This window comes from Neophocaena asiaeorientalis, unplaced genomic scaffold (assembly GCF_003031525.2).
Source record: "Neophocaena asiaeorientalis asiaeorientalis breed wild unplaced genomic scaffold, Neophocaena_asiaeorientalis_V1.1 scaffold327, whole genome shotgun sequence".
Classification (NCBI taxonomy): domain Eukaryota; kingdom Metazoa; phylum Chordata; class Mammalia; order Artiodactyla; family Phocoenidae; genus Neophocaena; species Neophocaena asiaeorientalis.
This window is the reverse complement of record NW_020174560.1, coordinates 3,203,091-3,211,151: the sequence shown is the minus strand read 5'-3', so window position 1 is coordinate 3,211,151 and position 8,061 is coordinate 3,203,091. Positions and strand designations below refer to the sequence as shown.

At 43.9% G+C, this 8,061-nt stretch overlaps 1 non-coding gene across 1 annotated transcript; it reads left to right on the top strand.

Annotated features, from left to right (window-relative positions):
- Positions 1-7,639: 7,639 nt before the first annotated feature.
- Positions 7,640-7,746, top strand: LOC112408162 (U6 spliceosomal RNA). Its single transcript, XR_003004896.1, has one exon. It is a non-coding gene; the product is annotated as a U6 spliceosomal RNA (small nuclear RNA).
- The last annotated feature ends 315 nt before the right edge of the window (positions 7,747-8,061 follow it).

The following is an 8,061-nucleotide window of genomic DNA, read 5'->3' as shown; positions in this document are numbered from 1 at the left end:
CTTCTCTCAAAAGCTAGAGCCTCACCTGCAGGAAATCCTGCCTCAGGAATGCAGATAGACTGGATAAGGCACAGCAGGGGGATGGCCCTGTCCAGGTGCCCCCTACACAAGGGACATTTTTGAACAGGCAAGTGTTTTGTCCCTTCAGTGCGCACGTAGAAGCAGGGCCCAAATGTCCTGTGGCTCCTACAAAGAGATGAATCAGAGCGTGTCCCCGGTAGTCGGGCTGGAGCCTGGAGACGCCCTGTTCCATCCTCACACAGCAGCCCTTGTCAAGGCGGGTCTGCACAGGCCTGGCTGGGCACACACTGGTCAAGCAGGAAGAGGAAACTTAGAGTTTGATGAGTCCCCGGACAGAGGGTTGTACTTTATCTTTGGAAGAATTATGCAGGCAGCCCTGTCCTGCAGTATGGTCTTTTTAGGGCCATGCCCGCTGGGGCAGAGAAACTGAAAGTGTCTAGCAGATGTAGCACCACTCCCAGTGCATGTGGCCTGTGGGCCTTACTTGAAATTCCAGCAGTGAAAGTAAAGGTGAAATGTGCCTGGAGGCCCAGCACTGACTGAACTAAACACCATCATTAGATACGTCTAGGTTCAAATCTCAGACCGCTTCCCACTGTACAATGTCACAAGAGCACATTTCTGCTAGGACCAATCCTTGGATGTTCTGCCTCAATCCCAACCCAAAGTCTCTACTTTCCTAGAAATGTCGGAAGGCTGCATGTGCTTCTTGCTGACCCTTCTTTCAGATAAGGAGGTCATTGTTTCTGGGTCCCCCCACTTCTCAGCCTTCTGTCAGAAAGAAGCTCAGGGTTCCCTTGCTCTGGCCCTTTCCCAAGAACTGAGGCAGGAACTCCCTGGAAAGCAACTCTGCAGGGGGCTCCATACACCAGAGCCTCGGGACCTGCTGCAAATGTGGGTGGGCTGGTTGAGTGCGTGGGCTGTGGGTGAGTTTTCCGTGCCATGTGACAAATCATCACGAACTTAATGCCTTGAAATAATACACTGTTATCTCACAGTGCCTGTGGGTCAGGAGCCAGGCATGGCTTACCTGGGTCTGCCCAGGGTCTCACAAGGCTGCAATCAAGGTGTCCCTACCAAGCTACTTTCTCATGTGGAGGCTCAACTAGGAAATAATTTACTCCCCAACTCATGCGGGTTGGTGGCAGAATTCATTTCCTTGTAGCTGTATGAGCGAGGGCCCCAGCCAATTACTGGCTGTCGACTGAAGGTTGCCCTGAAGTCCCAGAGGCCACCCAAAGTTCCCTGCCACGTGGTCCTCTCCATAGGCTCTTCACAGCAGGGTGCTTGTTCTGTGAGGCCATCAGGAGAATCTTGCTCCGGTTGGCTAAGACGGAGTCATATATTATTGGATAAATAGCATAACCTTGGGAGTGACATCCATCACCCTTGCATTTTCTATGCGTTGGAAGCAAGTCACAGTTTCTGCCCAAACTCGGGGGGGACAGGATAATGCAAGGACATGACTCATTGGAGGTGACCATAGGGTGGGTCCACCACCACTGCCCCCAAACCTGCCTGTGTTTGTATCTTACCTCCTCCACTAACAACGTAGGTGACCTTGAGCTAGTTACTTAGCTTCTCAGCCCAGGTCCCTCATTTGTAAAATGAGGGTAAAACCCATAGGATTCTTGGGAAGATCAAATAAAATGTTGCATCTCAAGTATTTCACAGAGTGCCTGGCACATAATAAACACTCAAATGTTAGCTATGATGACGGTGGTGGCGATTAATATTAATAGTACTGGCACTGATTCCCAGGTCTGTCTTGGATATTAAGAAGCAGAAATGTAACTCTGACTATGGCTACTTCTACCCTGGTTACAAAACCCTCTGCGAAGGCCAGATCCACACCCTTGGCTGTTCCAGAAATCTTTTTTTTTTTTTTTAATTTATTTATTGTTTTTTATTTATTTTGGCTGCGTTCGGTCTTCATTGCTGCGCACGGGCTTTCTCTAGTTGCAGCGAGCGGGGGCTACGTGGGCTTCTCATCGCGGTGGCTTCTCTTGTTGCGGAGCACAGACTCTACGCGCACGGGCTTCAGCAGTTGTGGCACGCGGGCTCAGTGGTTGTGGTTTGCGGGCTCTAGAGCGCAGGCTCAGCAGTTGTGGCGCACGGGTTTAGTTGCTCCGCGGCATGTGGGATCTTCCCAGACCAGGGCTCGAACCCGTGTCCCCTGCATTGGCAGGCGGATTCTTAACCACTGCATCCCCCCAGAGATCAGTTTCAACCTCAGCTAGGAGCTGGGACATCATGGGAGGCCAGGCAACAGCGCCAGCTTCCCAGCCACTGGAAGTCTGTTAAGTGATGAGTATGCCTAGGAAAGGCAAGAGGTTCTTCTCATCTTTTGTGAGCCGCAGGGCAGCTGAGATTGAGGGGCAAGTGTCCTCTTTGGACCCTGTGGGACAGGCCACATTAAGCATCCCTTCCAGTTGGCTATGATTGGTGCCTCACCTATATCCTGTATAGGTGATCTCTCCCATATCCTATCCATCCCTGCATCTATAACTCCATTACCTGTTCACACAGAATAACGGGCCATGTGTATTATCACTAAAAATCTCATCAATTCCATGAGAAATTTAAAATATCAAGTAAAATACACACTCAACCCCAGCATCACCGTAACAGCCTAAACACACAACCATCGAATAAACAAGCCAAAGAGAATAGGTTACAATAACCCACACCAATACTAACAACAATGACCCGCGATGAATTTCTCAAGTTTAGCAATACTGTGATCTGGACATTGGCTCACGGAAGGATGTACTCTCCTGGCCGGGTGCCTTCCTTAGTAGCGCCTCATGGGAACTCAGCTGTTCTGGTGATGCCGTCATGTGACCCCTCATCTGCACACCATTGTTCTGAAGGATGCTTGGAAGCCTAACTCGACGTTAGCCTCTCAACTCTATGATGTCCCTGTGTAAGAAACACATGCTGGACACTCAGTACCGCTGAATTTTTTTGTAGGGAAATTTGGGAAACTTTGAGTTATTTGTTTCTCAGGGAGCTACAAATAGTTTTCTAATTATTTTCATTTTTGGAACAGCTGCGCCACCACTGGAACTTGAGGGGGTGGCTGTTTTGAAACTCACAGGCTTAGGACAAAACCCATCTTGCTTTATTTCAAAGAAACAAATGATCTTTCAATAATATCCAGGAGAATTGGATGGGAGATAGTCATCAGTTTTTTTTGAATCTGTAGGCAGCTCTATTGTGTGAAGGGCCAAGGGTCTTCAGTCTACTTAGCTTTCCATTTGGGGAAATTTCCCCCAGAGGATTTTCTTTAGATCCTTAAAGCTCTATGTTATGAGGCGTGGCGTCATATACTAAATAAGCCAGGATACACAGATGAGGGCTGCAGCTTGGGTTTCTCCTTCTTTCATTCTGTTGTTTAACAAAAGTTACGGGCACTTCCCATGTTTCTGGCCATGTGCTAGCCTTTGGGGGTAAAATCACAAAGCCATGGTGGAAATAAACATGGCTCCTCTTCTACCTGTTCACTCTCAGAGGATATAGACACGTCATTCCCAATATGGTGTGACGAGAGGTAAAGTTGGCATCCCACAGAGCACTAGACAAGCAGAGGGAAGGGAGGGTCACAAAACACAGCTTGGAAGGAGGACAAAGTAAGGCTTTCCACAGCAAGCAAGTTCAGGAGGATAATAGGCACGTAGGGGTGGAGTCTGAAGCAATTGTGAAGAGCCTGGATTGAGCGTTAAGGTTAAAGTTCAGTGTTAAAGCAGAAAGTTCCTTTATTTTTACATCACTGAGCTTTAAATTTTTCTTTTATATACTTGTTTTAACAGATTCAAACAATACAAAACTACATGAATTAAAAAGAGAATGTGCCCTGTCCCCTGCCAATCCTATTCTCCAACAGAAATCCCTGCTAGCAATTGACTGTCTTTCCTAACTGACCTTTTTCTATGCATATACCAACATATATCCGTATATCATTGTCGATGTTATTATTATTATATAAGCATTATTTATTATTATTATTATTATATGAGCACTGTTCTAAGCCCTTTACATGCATTCTCATTTCATCCTGACATCAGAACTAAGAGGTAATTATCCCCGTTTCAGAGACAAGGAAACCAACACACAGAGAGATTAGGTAACTTGTCTATGGTTACGCAAGTGGTGAAAAGGCAGAAGTAAGATACAACCAGACAGTGCTAAAAAGTTTGTGCATCTAATGTTCTAGTATGTATCTGCACACACACACACACACACGTACACACACACAGTGTTTGCTATTTTACCAAATTGGCATCATAGTATCCATACTGATTATTTTCACTAAAATACATCATAATTTAAAATTGAGCAAAAGATTTGAATAGACGTTTCCTAAAAGAATATCCAATAAGCACATGAAAAGATGCCCAGTTTCATTGGTCATTAGAGAAATGCAAATCAAAATCACAATGAGATACCACTTCACCCCTGCGGAGCACAGAATGCGCAGGCTCAGCGGCCATGGCTCACGGGCACAGCCGCTCCGCGGCACGTGGTATCTTCGCGGACCGGGGCACGAACCCGTGTCCCCTGCATCGGCAGGCGGACTCTCAACCACTGCGCCACCAGGGAAGCCCTATAATTTTTTTTTTAATGGAAAATAACAAGTGTTGGCAAGGATGAGGAGAAATTGGACCACTTGTGTGTTGCTGGTGGGAATGTAAAATGGTGCAGCCACTGTGGAGAATAATTTGGCAGTTCCTCAAAAAAGTTAAACATTAGATTTACCGTATGACCCAGCAATTCCACTTCCAGTATATATCCAAAAAGAATTGCAAAGAGGTACTAAAACAAATGCATGTACATACATGATCATAGTAGCACTATTCACATAATTTAGATAGAATATTCAGTTGGTGTCCTCAGAAAAGGTTTGCAATGGAAAAAATGGGACAAGATTAGCCCAAGAATAAATGCTGCTTTGGTTCACCTGACGAAGCTTAAAAACAAACCGAAAAGAATCAAACTGTGTCTAAGTAACTTAATCACATCTCAGAACAAAGGTCAAGAAAATTGATAGGAATAGAAAAATAGGTAGTGGACTTCCCTGGTGGCGCAGTGGTTAAGAATCCACCTGCCAGTGCAGGGGACACCGGTTCGATCCCTGGTCCGGGAAGATCCCACGTGCCGTGGAGCAACTAAGCCCGTGTGCCACAGCTGCTGAGCCTGTGCTCTGGAGCCTGCAAGCCACGGTTACTGAGCCCACGTGCCACAACTACTGAAGCCCACGTGCCTAAAGCCCGTGCTCCTCAACAAGAGAAGCTACTGCAATGAGAAGTCCGCACATGGCAACAAAGAGTAGCCCCTGCTCTCCTCAACTAGAGAAAGCCTGCACGCAGCAACAAAGACACAATGCAGCCATAAATAAATAAATAAATAAGAAAAAGAAAAATGGGTCGTAGTTTTTCATTACATTCTTGGTATTATGATTGATGCAGCATGGAGACTGGGCTTTTAAAAGTCTTTTGCTACAGAGTGTTGAATTTTATTCTGTCAGACAGTTAAATTGTTGATGGGTCACCTTGGCCTTGTTGAAGCTTGGTTTGAGTCTTTGCTAAGGTGGGTCTCTTTTGGTTTGACCCTTAATCCTACAGCATGGTGCTTACTCCTGGAGCATGGTCCTTATCCCTAAAACACAGTCTTCCTGGGGTCTCCATTCAATGCCCTGTGTTTCTCCACTCTGGCTGGGTCAGAACTCCAATACTGGGTTGCCCCAGTATCCTGAAGTCTCTGAAATCTCTGTTTAACTCTCAGCCCCTCAGCAGCTATTTTCTACCAGACCTTGTGAACGATCACCCCGGGCATAGGCAGCTTAGCAGTTGTCTAGGTCCCTGAAGGGAACCCCTTGCAGATTTCTGGGGTCTCTTTCTGCAGTTTTCTCCACTCCGTACCCTGTGAGTTCCCACCCCCTTAGCAGCTCTGAACTCTGGTCAGTTTCCTCCATGAGGCCCCTGCTTTTCTACCCAGTGCAACTGCTGTTATATGCTTGGGCTCCACCTAACCCTCTGAAACTTGGAAACCACCTTCCCTGCAAGAAAGCTGGGATGAATATGGGGTTTGCCTCTTGTGCTACCCTTCTCTCAAGGTAACAGCTCAGCACTTGCCCAAGGCCTGAAATCACTTATTTCATGTCTTTTGTTTGCTTTTATAGTTATTTATAAGGAGAAGTAAAGGCTGATCACAGCTACTGAGTCATGGCTGGAACTAGAAAATCCATAATATATTTTTATTCATTTATTTTTATTGAGGTAAAATTCACATAAACCACAGCAAGATCTTTTTTTGACCCACCTCCTAGAGTAACAGAAATAAAAACAAAAATAAACAAATGGGATTTAATTAAACGTAAAAGCTTTTGCACAGCAAAGGAAACCATAAACAAGACAAAAAGACAACCTTCAGAATGGGAGAAAATATTTGCAAATGAAACAATAGACAAAGGATTAATCTCCAAAACATACAAGCAGCTCATGGAGCTCAATATCCAAAAAACAAATAATCCAGTTAAAAAATGGGCAGAAGATCTAAATAGACATTTCACCAAGGAAGACATACAGATGGCCAAGAGGCGCATGAAAAGATGCACAACATCACTAATTATTAGAGAAACGCAAATCAAAACTACAATGAGGTATCAACTCACGCCAGTCAGAATGTCCATTATCAAAAAATCTAGAAACAATAAATGCTGGAAAGGGTGTGGTGAAAAGGGAACTCTCCCGCACTGTTGATGGGAATGTAAATTGATACAACCACTATGGAAAACAGTATGGAGGTTCCTTAAAAAACTAAAAATAGAACTACCATATGACCCAGTGATCCCACTACTGGGCATATACCCTGAGAAAACCAAAATGAGATATGTACCACAATGTTCACTGCAGCACTATTTACAATAGCCAGGACAAGGAACCAACTTAAATGTCCATCAACAGCTGAATGGATAAGGAAGACGTGGCCCATATATACAATGGAATATTACTCAGCCATAAAAAGAAACGAAATTGAGTTATTTGTAGTGAGGTGGATGTACATAGAGTCTGTCATACAGAGTGAAGTCAGAAAGAGAAAAACAAATACCATATTCTAACTTGACCAGAGGGGTGGGTTAGGGAGGGTGGGAGGGAGGCTAAGAGGGAGGGGATATGGGGACACGTGTATGCAGATGGCCGATTCGCTTTGTTGTTCAACAGAAATTAACACAGTATTGTGCAGCAATTATATTCCAATAAAGATCTATTAAAAAATTAATATTTTAAAGTGAACAATCCATTTTGACTCTAGTTTACAGCAGTAAGTTCAATGACTTACAGGAAATCAAAAAATTCTTTGAAGAACAAAACTTTCTAAGACTGAACCAAGAAGAAGTGAAAAATCTGAATCACCCCATATCTGTTAAAGAAATTGAATTCGTAATTTAAAACCTTCCCACAAAGAAAACTCCAGGCCTATGTGGCTTAACTGGTGAATTCTATTAAAAAATTTAAAAAGAAAATTCCAATTTTATACAAATGTTTTCAGAGAACAAAGGAAGAAAAACAATTCCAAACCAGCATAACATAACCCTAATATCAAAATCTGACAAAGGGTGCTTGTTTTGGCAGCACATATACTAAAATTGTGATGATACAGAGCAGATCAGTATGGCCCCTGCACAAGGATGATACACAGATTCTTAAAGTGTTCCATACTTTTCTCTCACTTCTTCCATTGGATGAAGGAAAAACAAGCCATGGCTCCCCACCCAGCCCTCCCTTCCTCTCCCTTCAACAGTTTCTCCATGGGAAAAATCAACATGTGTGAATAAAGACACCAATTGAATGGCAAAAAATAAAAATCTGACATAAGGCATTATAAGAAAAGAAAATTTCAAGCCCAAATCACTTATGAATATAGACATTAACATCCTAAACAAAATATTAGCATATTAAATCTGCCAATTCATAAAAAACAATACATCATGACTAAATGTGGTTTATCCCAGGAATGCAAGGCTAGTTTCATATGCAA